At 38.3% G+C, this 14,099-nt stretch overlaps 1 protein-coding gene across 3 annotated transcripts in view; it reads right to left on the minus strand.

Annotated features, from left to right (window-relative positions):
• Positions 1–14,099, minus strand: part of FHIP1A (FHF complex subunit HOOK interacting protein 1A) — an 80,238-nt gene that overhangs the window by 65,893 nt on the left and 246 nt on the right. Inside the window, exons 1-2 of one of the 3 annotated variants that reach the window (XM_068187292.1) lie at positions 13,882–13,997; positions 264–380 (exon numbers count right to left, since the gene is read on the minus strand). The gene's annotated coding sequence lies outside the window, so the exon portion shown is untranslated. Of the gene's footprint in view, positions 1–263; positions 381–13,881; positions 13,998–14,099 lie in introns of those variants that run through there. The other 2 variants (XM_068187293.1, XM_068187294.1) reach the window with 2 other exon arrangements.

A 14,099-nucleotide genomic window follows, 5' to 3' on the forward strand; every position in this document is an offset into this window, starting at 1 on the left:
TGTGAACACAAACAGAATTAAAACACAAAACATTGACAGGATACTCCAGAGCCAACGGTGTCTAAATGCAGCTGAATGTTACTGGAGACTCTGTCAGGCATCTGAAATCAGACTCAAGTCTCAAGCTCACTTTCCATAGGATGGGTGTCCCTACCACAAAAACTGATTGTGACACCCAACACTCCAAACAGCAAGCTCAGCAAACAGAATTCTCTTCTGAGCTACCTATTACACACACACACACACACACAAATTTATCTTACCTGCAATTAAAGCATGTCAACAGGTCAGCAAGGAAAAACTGGCTCTGGCAGCTCTTCCATTTGGTCAAGAATCTAGACTTAAAGTTTCTTCAGCTTTCAGCATCATTCAGCTTTCCACTAAAGACAAGGAAAGGCAGAGAAAGTAGAAAAGTAAAAAATATCATTCTCTGTTAACAGAAATCTGGCAGTGTAAAAACTGAGAAGGAAAAAACCTCCATCTTAAAGAGAACAAGATAATAAACTCTCAAATACACAGGAGTAGCTGTAACAGAGCATATTTCACAGCAGGAGATACGTCCACACAGACAAGGTCAGAGCTTCCAGGCCTTTCACCAATAGCTAGTGAGAAGCCCTTGAAAACACCAAGCTAAGAGCCCACACCACTGCAGAAGCAATCCATATTTGCCTTCCTTGCTGCCTTCTGTTCACTGCTGCAGCCCAAAAACAATCATGCATAACACACTGAATAAGTATGAAGCAATTAAGAAACTGTTCTGGCTAAAAAGCAACCACTGGGAAAAAAATACAGAAGCAGAAAAAGAGTGGTATTACACTGAATAGTAAAGCTGGCTACACTGCCAAAAAAACTGATTACAGAACTCACTTTTCAGACAAGAAATGCATCATAACAGCACCTTGTTAAACAAGCTAAACATATGCAAGGGAGAAGGAGAAACCCACACCTGTCTGTCAACACTGAAGTAATTCATATTAAATTTATATTTGACATGTAACAAGGCTGCACACATACAGAAAAATGCAAGTATGAAAAGCGTGTCTATTCATTTACACAGTGCTTAGCATTCAAAATTGATTTTACAGACATCCTGCTAACCTGCCTGACAGAAATTCCTCCAGACTACACAAATTAATTCAAAATAAGGAGACTGTCATTTTTCTGTGTCTTATAAGCAGGGAGGTAAAACTCTGAAAGTTTTCAGCATGCTGAAAGGAATCCTGCAAAAATTTAGAAAGTATATACATCAAGGCAAAAATATTTTTTTTATAAACATAACTTTCAACCAAGAACTCATAGTTTAAAACAGGTTCTTAAACAGCTTTCCCATTACGGGAGCATGAACAAAACAGCAAAAAATTAAGGCCTTATGGGAAGACACTGTTTTTATACTGCAAAAATAACATGGTTTCAGTACATGCTAAACTAGATGACCCCTTGCCATTTCATGCTCCTGAATTTCAGGGATGATTGTATCTGGTTCTTCCACAGATGTAACCAGAAATTTCATGAAGAGACTTTTAGCATCATTTTCCCCCTCAACTACAACAAAGAGGTAGTGCTAAAAATTAGCCAGTTTCCAAGTGAAATGGTAACAGGGTCAATCTCTCTATCCTCCAGATTATCTCTAAAATGTTTCCTGCAGTAAAATATGGCTCACAAAATTCTACCTCGCTAACCCTGCTATTTTTAATATATTTTCTTATTGCTCAAATAATTGCAAGTGAGGGCCCTACAAGAAGGAGATTTCTCCATAATTTGTAATTAATACTAACTCCTCTACTGTCTGCTTCATACATTCATTGCATCTTGTAATAAAAATAAGGTTCCAAGTTAAATTTTTTAACTACATTCTCCATATTTTTGCTTTGTTGTATCATTTATCTGGGTAAATTTCCAAGTGGAGCCTATAATTATGTTCTTGATCAGACTGTGTTTTAGCTCAAACGGTTATTTTTTCCCCTGGATAATCTTCTTTAATTTGCAGCATAGCTTAAGAACTATTGTCATACACATAATAAAATAGGTATAGTCTAAATGACATCCTCATGTTCGAGGTTTTCAAGTTGATCAGTCTGGTATTTTTATTTCCTTTTACTACACATAAAATAATCCATCAGAGGGAACAGAAAAGAGGAACAGGGGGAAAAAAATTAAAAGAGAAATTTCAGAGTCCAAACTGAAGCCCTAAAGGTAACCCACTGCTTCTACAGAAATAATTCTTTCCAGCATATGTGGGAAAGGAGTATGCAATAAGCATTTGTGGAGGGGCTTCAAGTGAACAGAATTAAGAGGTCATTGGAGGAGGGCAAAACCTCTCAAGCACATTTGTTTTAGAAGACTCCAGCATGCTTCCATATAAATATCATCTTTTATCTAGAACCACAAGCCTGAAATTGAAAATTGGTACAAGAGACTGAAACCTGAGCCAACTAAGAACAGACTCACGAGGGACAATCCCATTTCTGGCATGGCTAGTGCATGTTTTCAAATATATGCTTAATAAAAATTACACTGTGGTGCCATATTATCCAAACTTATTCAGTGCTTCAGCTTCAAAGTCCTGCAAGTCGGACTCAATGAATATGTTACTACTACTGAGGCAGTAAAGAAAAGCACAAAGGTCTGTTCTTTTTTAGGCTACAAAAGTTGTTTTGTAGGCTACAAAAGATTTCTCTATGATATGCAGTTACTGTGCAGGTTTTAGAGAGAAGGCATTCAGAACATGGAACGATTCCCTGATCCAACATTTGTAAAAAAATCTGAATCTGAAACCTCAGCACGAAGCTATGGAAGATGTCCAGAACCTAAGTGCCTTCAGCTTCCCAAATAGTTTAGAAAAAAAACCCAATAAAAACCCACATAAAATCAAACCTACACAGACACCCCTTAGGTTAGAGTACAAAAGAATATTCAGTCTAGTATATGAAAGAAAAAAAATCTGAATAATTTAGCAGGTTCCAATTCTGAATCATCCTTTTCAATATTATTTTTAAAAGCTGTAATTAAATTAAAGAAGCATGGTGATGATAATTGAATGGAGAGCTTCCTGTAGTTGTGGCCCAGGAGAGTCATATTAATCACACAGTATCACCAGTTTAGTATTGCCAGATAGGAAATAATACATCCTTATCTCCAGGGAGCACTGACACTGAGATCTCTTTGCAGGCACTGACAAATCATTACTGCCAAGCACAGTCTTGCCTTACGTAACATTCTTGGAAGAGCAAATCTTTTGCTTTTGCATTAAATACACAGCTTTTTAAAAGCGGGCAACCAGGTAAAAAATAATACATATCTGCATTCTGTATCCTGGATGGTAAGAAGGGGGAACAGAGGGAGAGAGAAGAGGTTGAAAAGGTTCTGTCTTCTCATTTCTGAAAACTGAGACAGGTGAGGAAAACATTAAATGGTAGAAGAAGTGCTCAAAAACTTTGAACCAGACACAAAAATATTATATTTTATCTAATATTTTCTATCTCATATGATTTATATGAATTTTATATATTTTCTGGATCACAGTATACATACAAATAATATGATTCATAATTATGAATCACAACATATATCTCAGCTCACATTGCTTGGATAGCCTGAAATTCTGTACTAAAATGAGTGTGGTGAGGCATGCACATTAAAAAGCTTTAGAACATAATCAATTCTTAGTAGTACCCTTCATGAATTATGATACTCTACTTTGTATATTGAGATCATCAAATCATAACAGACAACAGTTTTCAATGTTTCTTCAGTCCACAGCAGAGCAGAGTGTCAAACTTTCTTTTAACAGGCAGGTTACCAGGACATTCTCAGAATGGCAAAACCCTTTTCAAGGATTTATACATTCTCTCTCTCTCCCTCTTTTTTCTTTTTTAATACAATTAATTTTGAGCTCAGGGTTGTACTGCATTTTATTTGAGAGGAAAGTTGTCTTTAGAGACTGTATTGCATCCCATGCATCTTAACCTACACCACTACCCAAGTTGGATATTATGAAAGATGCATTGCTTTGTGGTTTGGGAAATTCAAATTGCTTTCCTTATCTTTCCCCTTCATGTTTCTTTCCCAAGAAAATAATCCTAGAAAACATAGTCCACAGATGTATGAATCAATACAAATACTCCCACTACCAACAGATACCATTCAAAACAGCAGACGGACTTTAAAATATTAAGAGGAAAGTACATTCCAGTTTCATACATGCATGAATTAAGATAACAAACACATCATAGAGGTGATACCTCCTGGGAAATCTCCCTCTGTGAGTAACAAACCAGAAATCTACTAAACTGCTAATTTTACATAAAAATGTGCCTATTTGCTTTTGATTTAAAGATCAGTTGACACTACAGGACTTCCTCAAATCTTTGTTTTCCTTCTGCTATTCACAGTTTTGCCCAATAACATGCAGCTGAAATTATAACCTTTGTATAATGTCACTGTTGCTATCCCTATCATTTGGACAAGAAATATCATGCAGTGAAGAGCCCCTTCTGTTTTGGATTGCTACTGGGCAAATAATGAAAGAAAAAGAATTAGTGTATTCAAATAAACACAAGCTACAATAGAGGGTTGTTAAGAACATACAGCAGATTACATGAAAGAGTTTTCCAAATTTTCACTAGCACAAGCTGATTAAGTCTACGTGGCAGAGAGCAGACTCACACAGGTCTGGAAGCAGTAAAACCCCAGCGGCTTGAATGCAACAGCACACAAATATGACAAAATTGTTTTCAAAGCTAATCCAGGCATCTTCACACCACATTTCCTTGTGCTCCCTGTTCTAGGATTTGCTCCTGCAGAGCCAGTGTGGGTATAGCCATGCCCACAAGTCATTTTTTCATGTTATCTTAACAGGGAGTTCTAGCTACTTTTCAACAGCCACAGCACTGCAAAGTTAAAAGTCTCCCTCATCTACTCCGTGCAGGTGAAAAGGGAAAAAAAAAAAAAAAAAAAAAAAAAAAAAAAAAAACGGAGAAAGAGGCATAATGTTTTGATATCTTTTGGATCCTCCTTGTCAGTTGAAATATAAGAGCAGAGGTACCGAAGTGAATTCTCAGCACCGTGCTCTCCCTGGATTTTACACATCATGCTGCACCACAGTAACCATCTCCTTTTTGTACTCAAAGGATAAAAAAAATCACCTCAAAGTCATCTAGTCCTTCCCCCTGTGCCATGGTAACACACATCATGTTTCTGTCACAACTCACAGCTGCTTTCATTACCTGTTCTTAAAAATCATACACAACTTTTTCTGGTAATATATTCCAATGCAACGTCTTACCAAGCGAGGAAAGAAAACAGATCACTGTAAAAAACACATTTATCTCATACACTTAGTGGAGAAATGAGAAAGTGAGGGTTTGTCTATCTTCTTCACTTCTCAGAAGCTAAAATAACAGCTCCCAGTTCATTCAGTTATTCCTCCAGACATCCTGGTATTCTTACTGCTCTTCTCCAGACTCCCTCCAATGGGTCCATATTACCTTTTTTCCCTATTAAATAATTTTTCTATTAATTCCATCTTCAAAACATGACACTACATCAATATTGGCTGGAAAGATTCGTTCATTTAACTTGTAGAACATATTTCTATTCACACATATGTGGTGCAGACACAGGATCCCACAAAAAGAACTGGAAAGGTCCTTAGGGTTAACTGAAACAAGCCTCAGAGAGAAGCATTTGGTCCTTCCGGCCTTCTCCGATTGCCCCCATCAACCAGGAGGCAGAAATTACTTTAAAGATGCCTTGCTGTGTTTGAAATAAGGAACTGTGTTATAAGGGTTTGCAATACAAACTTCAGTCCCAACCTAAGAACCAGCTTTATTTAAAAAACCCCAAAACCTTCTAAGAGCAGAATTCAATCATTTTGATTGAAGATATTCTCTAATTTTACAATTCTATAGCAATGTTGACTCCTGTTATTCTTGTTGTCTACTAAAACACATAAATCCTTCATGTATATCTCTAAAATAAACTACTCACCCCTAAACAAGAATACTATCTCATTAGTTCATTTCTAGGGAAAACAATGTTTTTCAACCAGTTTAGCACTTGCCCACAGTCAATTCCTCCAAACATTCTCTAATAAGAATGAAATTTTGACAGTTTCTATTATAGAGTCAAGCTACCAGAGACCTACTGCTCCTCTTCTGTTAGCATTTTGGAAAGAGAAATTCAATTAGTCTAATGGTTTAATCTTAAAAATAAAATCATATGGGCTACTGCTTATGTCTTTGTAATCTTCTACTGCTTTGGGAGGGTTTAATTCCCAAGAAAAATACTAGAACAAATAAAGATAAACAACTGAGTCTACAGTTGCTTATTTCCACTTGCCCCTTGCCCTGACACCTGTACAGACAGACACCACAATCCCTCTTCTCAGTGGCACAGTGTTACACATACCCTCCATGAGTTAAGTAACTGCAGCAGCTCAAGGATTACATCAGCCAGCCCTTACCCTTTCAACAGTGCTTTTGTAAACACTTCAAACTTAAACTTCCCTAACTGCTCTAAAACTCACTCTTTCCTCACACCAGCTCAGGATTTTAGCACTTGCCTTGGACATCATGTTCCCCTCCAAGCCCCAGTATCTTTTATTAGACCTGAGGTGAAGAAATAAACAAGAAAAGACCTCAGCCTGCTTGGCATTATCTGTCCACAGCTCCACTAGTCAAACAGGAGCAAACCTCCTCTGACTTTCTTTTTCTAACTTTCTATTTCTGTAATGATTTCTCATTATTCTTTCTGAGTTGGCCATTCTGAGTTTTTAATTATGTGTGTGTGTGCATTTTAATTATAAGTGTCTGTGCTTTATTTTTACACTTGTCCTTGGCAATCCAGCTGGGAATTCCCTTCCTTCCTTGCATTTGATGTTGAAGGGCTCACTAGTAGCCAAGCCAGCCTCTCACTACTTTTCATATTTTCCTCTGTGGAAGAATAGTTTCAATTTCTGCATTAGCATATCCACAGACTCCAATATTCCTGCTTCTGTATAAATCATATTTTTATCTCAGAATATTTAAATGTACTTTGAATTATAACTGATTAGACCACATTGTCTCCTGACACCAAGCCCAATGCCAAGTGCTCCTGAAATGTTGCTGTTGACTTGATGCCTCTGTTAAATCTGAACTGCTGTTATTTTAAATGTTTGCAAAACAAATGCACACTAGTAAGAGAATATGCCTTGCTGTCAATACAACAAAATTTTATCCCCCTCACTTTCTGCTACTTTAAAATCAAACAGTAGTGTTTCAGCAATTGAATGTAGGTTGCTAAAAACACTACTAGCAAAAGATACAATTTGCAAAAAAGCATGCATTATAAATGCAGCCTTTGCTAAACTGCCTTAGCTGTTCCTCTCTGAACATTTTAATTTTTTCTAACAATAAAGGTTCTTGTGAGAAGAAAAAAAAGTTCTCTAAGTTCAAGGATTCCATTGGCATCAAAGCAAAACAAACCCTGCCCTAACTAGCTGAAGGAAATTTTTCAAAAGCATCTCAATACTACTGTGTGTTCTGCTTTATCAACACCAGCAAGTCAGGAACCCATAAGCACTGGGCTGTTGCTGGCAAACATCACCTCTGTAAAAATCACGCCAGCAAAATATGCTGAAAGCAGATGCAACCACTGACAGCCATAAAAATCTCTGTATTATCTGGCAGCAAGTTCAAGGAAATATCTTTTAGTGCTGTTCACACTACTGGAACCAAAATATTAAGAACAGAATCATTGCAAAGGCAAATCAGTTTCTGTCCTCCATGCTTTTCCTCCACTCAAAATGTACTCTCACTTCACAGGCTTCTCATCCTATGAATAAGTTTCAAGAAGCTGATAAAGAACTTTCTAATTGTTTACCTGAAACCACTCCAAGCAGGCAAGCATAATTAATGCAAGTCAGCAATTCAGAAAGGAAATTATCCTGTTACACCTATTGCTGACTATGTGTTATATGTTCTCTGCTTCCATGTACTGAATGGCAAAATAGCCAATTAACAGGAAAAAAGAAAAAAAAAAAAAAAAAAGAGAAAAAAAGAAAAAAAAAAGACAAAAGAAAAAAGAAAAAAAAAAAAAAGAAAAAAGGAAAAAGGAAAAAAAGGAAAAAAAAGAAAAAAAAAGGAAAAAATTCACAATCCATACCAAAGGCATTCCAACGACATTGGGTGATCTGAGAATAACATCGGACCCAAAAATAAAAAGGAGCAACACACACTTTTCTGAAGATCCTTATGGTTTGCAGCAAAATATTTGGCTGCTTAGCACATGTTGTCACTTTACCTTGGTTGGGCACACAAGGCAGAGAAACTAGCACAATTCTAATTCCACTTCCAGAGAGGAACAAAGCCCTCACTTCCAAAACAAATCCACATCATGCTGTGGTTGGGGGCATGCACTTCTTGCAAAATCCAGCACTGAAAATCAATGAGTTCCTCAAAAGGGGAGATAAACTTTTGACCTCCATAGGTTTTCTTATGGAGGAATACAGAATTTATAACACTGACCTAAAACATATTTATGGTATGAGTGAAATGTAAAAATGCCACAAATGTGCAAAGAGGAAGCAGCACAGCTCTGTTTACTTAGAGCCATGGGTCCAGTGCAGCAACTTACTGATGTTCCACCTTCAACTTGTAATTATGACAGGCACACCTCCCCACTCAGGCTTCCTTCTTCCCTTGTATGTTTAGGATATACATGCTTACAGAAGCACTACTCAGTGTAATGCCAGTACAGTGATGATGCAGAAAACCAAGTTATCTCTCCCTCTCAGGTTTGCTGTGTTAGGGCAGGAGCCTGCCACACCAAAATGAGTTAACAAAATTCAGTAACAATCCATGCTACTTCTTGGACTTGGCTGCACAACAGCAACTTTTTAACCACAGCTCTCTGACTAGTGTTTAAAAACCTAAACATCTGAAAATATTTCAGTTACTACAATTATATTAACTGTTAATTGTTAATAAAACTAACTCAAAAGTATAATATTATCTTGTCTCCTGCCCAGGGTTATCTGAGGTTTTACAAAAGATTTTGTGAATTCAAGTGGGATTGAGGGATTGATTCTTCAGCAGTTTAACTCTTCCACTGTTAGCCAACAGCTAAATTTAAGTTACAATCCAAAGGTTTATTTGGAATATAAAGACTGTCAATACTTTAAAACTTTTCTTTGTTTCATATGCTCTAGGAAATCCAATTGCGAGTTTGTTCAAGGCCATAATTTGATCAGTTCCTCAGGCAAACTCCACTTGTGTTGCTAGAATAGTCCTTCTATATAAAAACTTCCACAGAAAGAAATCCTACCCTTCACCAATGTACAATACAGTCAACTTGCAAAAACGAGCTAGAATCAGAAGGATAATGGGCACAACTGTATTTCAGTAACAGTTACTGACACAAAGAATCTAGTGTGTTTTTATTACTACACAGCTTTCCTCTCTTAAAAAAAAAGACAAATTCTTCTAAGGCATGCAAATGTTTAAATAAACAAAACCGTGTCTGTCATATGCTTGGAGACTACAGTAGAGGTACAAGGACAGAAAACATCTGACTGTGCTTCTAAAGCTAAATGGCAAAAACTACATTTTAAGAATTTGCCTCATACTTTTAGCACTAACCTAGCTACGCTATGTATGTTTTCACACAAGAAGTAGATAACACCATGCTCATTATGTTTAGATCAGAATTAACTGTCATGGTGTAACATTACTGTATGCATAGGCAATTCAGTACTGCATCAAAATTTGACCTTTTTTTAAGGAAAGGAAAAAGATAAACTCATTTCAGGGCAAATTTTCCAACTCCTAGGAAAAGGTGCTACATTTGGTTCAGAGATAATCTGAGTCAAAGTCCCAACTACATGCTGGGCCTCCTGCATGCAGATAGCTATGCTTGTGTCATGTTTCCAAACTTTCCTCTGCTAATTAAATGTAATCTCACTTGATATCATAGGTAACACATTCTTAGATTATGTCTTCACGTGCCTTGAGCCTGTATCGCCACTCTCACAAGGTCTTATTCTACCTGCTCTGTTTCAATTCCACATGGAATTGCCTCACCTGGACATGCCCTTCAGAATCACCTTAGACAAGAATTTTCTGGCCACACGGTTTAACATGCAAAGCGTTCTTATACCACCACTGAGTCCTTGACTGAGAGATACCTACCTGTACTCATAGGAGGTCTTATGATCAATGCCTACAACAGAAAGTAAGGGAAGATGGATTCCCAAAGCTCCTCAGTGTTCATAATGCTAACTTCAGCTGGTGAATGCTTCCTTACCATCACAGCACTTCCACAGTTAAAGTTGAATCCTTAAAATGTACTGGTGTGTGTATACATGTATGACAATGGAGTGATATTAAGCCAGAAGCATTTATTATACACATTCACAAGTGAATTCAAGACTGTTCTTTTAATTCACCAGAATCAGAATTATTAAGGCTGGAAAAGACCTCCAAGACCAGCAAGTCCAGCCTGTGACTGAACACCACCATGTCAACTAAACCATAGCACCAAGTGCCACATCCAGTCATTTCCTGAACACTCCCAGGGATGGTGACTCCACCCCTTCCCTGGGCAGCCCATGCCAATGCTTAACCACCTCTTCAGTAAAGAAACTATTCCTTATGTCCAGCCTGAATCTCCCCTGGCATAGCTTGAGGCCATTTCCTCTGTTGTTGGTTGCCTGGAAGAAGAGACCAACATCCATCAGGTTACAAGCACCTCTCAGGCAATTGTAGAAAGTGGTAAGGTCTCCCTTGAGCATCCTTTTCTCCAGGCTACACATCCCCAGATCCCTCAGCCACCCCTCACAGGATTCAGCCTCTAAACTCTTCACTAGCTTCACTGTCCTTCTCTGGACATGCTCCACAACCTCAACATCCTTCTTGTGAGGGGTCCAGAACTGGACCCAGGACTTGAGATGCAACCTCAGCAACTTGATCCAGGTCTATCTGACCTGCTATCCATGACATAATGAAGTCCTAACTCTACTTTCCAAATAAATTAATAAGCTCAGGAAAAGGCACTGTTTCTTGTAAGCTGTTTGCATAAGGTTTTAAAGACACAGACATTCTTACAGAGCAGCCATACCAGGAGCTGCTTACAAGTCTTTATTTGGCCACTATACTGTATTGCCAAAAGGACTGAAAAAAATTCAGAATTTCTAGGTCACTCATACCCCAACTTTTGACTAGTGCAGACCTTTGTGATCTGTTCTGGAAGCACCCCAAAGTTGTTTGCCTTTACTCAATACTATCAGAGCATTAGAAGTGTGACCATAACATACCAAAAGAATAGGCATCTGCTGTTCTGCTAAGAGCCTTCCTTGATGCCCACTTTCCTTGTGCTTATTCTGATGCAGATACAGCACATGACCTTTTTGTTGGGGTGGCAGCTATTTAGTATAAAACTGACCTATCTCATTAGGCTGGAAGGAGACTGTAAGTAAGGTAACAATGCCAAGCCAGCATATCTGAGTAGAAGAGTCTCCGAGTTGGTCTGCAAACCAAAATGTAGTTATAAAATTGTTACCAAAAAGGATTACTGGAACAAGAGGTCAAAAAAGCCTTGTTCTCAGCAGCACATAACAAACACCATAACACATCACCAAACATACCAACTACACCAAATATGCCATAGGAAAAAGAGAGAGAGAGAACACATCTCTCTCATGTCTGAAGGAAACTAATGCTCACAGTAACATCAGATCATGATGTGGAGAACTGCACCTTTAAAAAGTCAAGTACGCTACTCAAACATTATAGAGCTAAACAAGATTCCCATCACACTAATTAAAATTTGGAGATCTTTTGCAATGAAACCCTCTGCAGGCATCAAAAAGAAGCATCTATATATAATAAATAAAGATATGCAAGGGAGGAACAGCAGCACTTGTGAATAAATTCTTTGTTAAAAAGAAGTCTTAAAATTATGTATATCTAAGTAATCTTAATAATCCTTCAATGTACAGTTTAACAGAGACATTGATGCTTCAGATGGTACTGAGAGTCTGTATATCTGAGGACTTAAGCTTGGCAGACATCATTATAATATTTTTGAAGAGAAAACATAGCTATAGATTTCTAAAACTCGGTTTCATGCCAGAATGAAATAAAACCACATTAGCAGCAGTTTCTCCAATTTTGCTTCTCCTGGCTTCATATTCTATGAAGGCTTATATTCTATTTAGAATGAAAAACATGAAAACAACTCAAAGCCAAAACCCTTACAGAGGACAATCCAGTTTTTACCAGCACTACCATACAGTTTAGACACAGTAAAGTTTAAAGAAGGAAAAAAAGGAAACTATGTACATAAAGCTAAGTTTCTTCCATGGGCTTTGTCCACACATTTTTCATCAATCTAATAGGATTCACTTCTTTTTCAAAGCACATATTGTCAATTACCATGGGTCAATAAACAGACTAAAACAGCTGTTAGTGGAAGTCAGTTGAAAACATTTGTTTTGATTGAGACAGATAAGAGGAAAAGACATCTGGATGTTCCATGAGTTTCACCACTGCTATCCTCACATCAATATCTCACTGGTACAATCTTGCCCTCTGCAATTATTTATACTTCACCTTATGGATTGTAAGTTTTTCTGTCTTTCCTTTCTCCCTTTGACCTTCCATGTACATCAAAGCAGAGCCAGAGAGAAAGAAACAAATTACAGCATTAGGTCCTATTTCTTAGATTAGTTTCAGATCAGGTGCACTCTTGTACACACATACCCCAGCAGAAGTAAAGTACCACAGATAATGTGAAAACCGTAATTTGACATCATTCCTTCAGGTATTACAAACCCTTCCAATCAACATTTTTTCTAAAAGGTTTACTTCTAGAAATTATGATAGAAAACCAGCACAGGGCAGAGACATGGGTCTATACTGCATGACCTAACACTACTACTTTACTGGTGTATGAGAGATCTCTTTGAATGGTTAATTTATTATCACTACCTCTTCTCTCTGAAAATGAAAACAAAACTAAGACCTCATGCTTCCCCACTAAGATGAGGCCCTAGATCCTTCTTACTGCTACATGAGAGGATAAAAACACTGTTGTACTAAAAGAAAATGCAACTATAAACTCTTGCATAACATCAGTTTCACATTGATCAACACAAAATACCTAGGCAGAGAGGGCACTGGCAGATTCTGACATCGCATTCAGTTCAATCACAAGTAATAGGGTAGCATATAAAATTACACAATGAGTTTTACGCATTTTTTTCTTCTTGTCGTCACTGTATGAGATATGTTAATGCTAATCACAAAACCAATCAAACAGCCCAGGGAAGAGAAAAATCAAACTGAAATAAAAATCTCCAAATACCATCAAGTATGCCTTATCCTTTCTCAGGTACAAGAAACCACACGCCCCAGCCTGGCAAACTCCTATACTGGCAGGCTGGCCTTATGCATGACGTCCCAGCAGACAGTGGGCACCTGCCAGCACCTATGTATTTGTCCACATGGAGCAATTCAACCATGCCGAGTTGCTATCAAGACCCTTGTGCAACAGAAAGGTTCACATGACCTAGCTAATAGTGCCTCAAAGATCAGAGAAAACAACACAGTAATCACTCTGTCGGGGCACACAGCCTTCTCCCGTTACCTGGGGCCCGAAGATGCCAAGACCTCTACTTTCCTTTGGCATCCAAAGCAAACGCCAAAACAGCCTTTGGAGATTCGGCGAGTGACGCAAGGAGAAATAAACGATCAATGTTAATTAACCGGTTAAAACAGAAGTCCGAACCCAAACTCAGCACACGGACACAGGGTCACGCAGGAATACCTGGCACTCCGTTAGGCGTCACACTTGGGAGGAAAAGCCTTCTGGAAAATAAAAGCAGGTATCCCATGCTCTCACCTCGGCACCCGTCCGCTCACACAGCCATGCGCGAAGCCTGGGTCCTCTGTCTCCCAGAAGTTTGCGACCAACGCTGCCCAAGGGTCGCCCGACAAACCAACAGCGGAAAAGCCGAGCCAAAAAGATAAAGGGGATTAGGCGGGCATTACTTCCACTGACCTATATACTGCCCTCAGCCCGCGGCGGCCCTGCGGCAGACGGCAGCTGCTCGGCCGGGG

This window comes from Anomalospiza imberbis, chromosome 4 (assembly GCF_031753505.1).
Source record: "Anomalospiza imberbis isolate Cuckoo-Finch-1a 21T00152 chromosome 4, ASM3175350v1, whole genome shotgun sequence".
NCBI lineage: Eukaryota > Metazoa > Chordata > Aves > Passeriformes > Viduidae > Anomalospiza > Anomalospiza imberbis.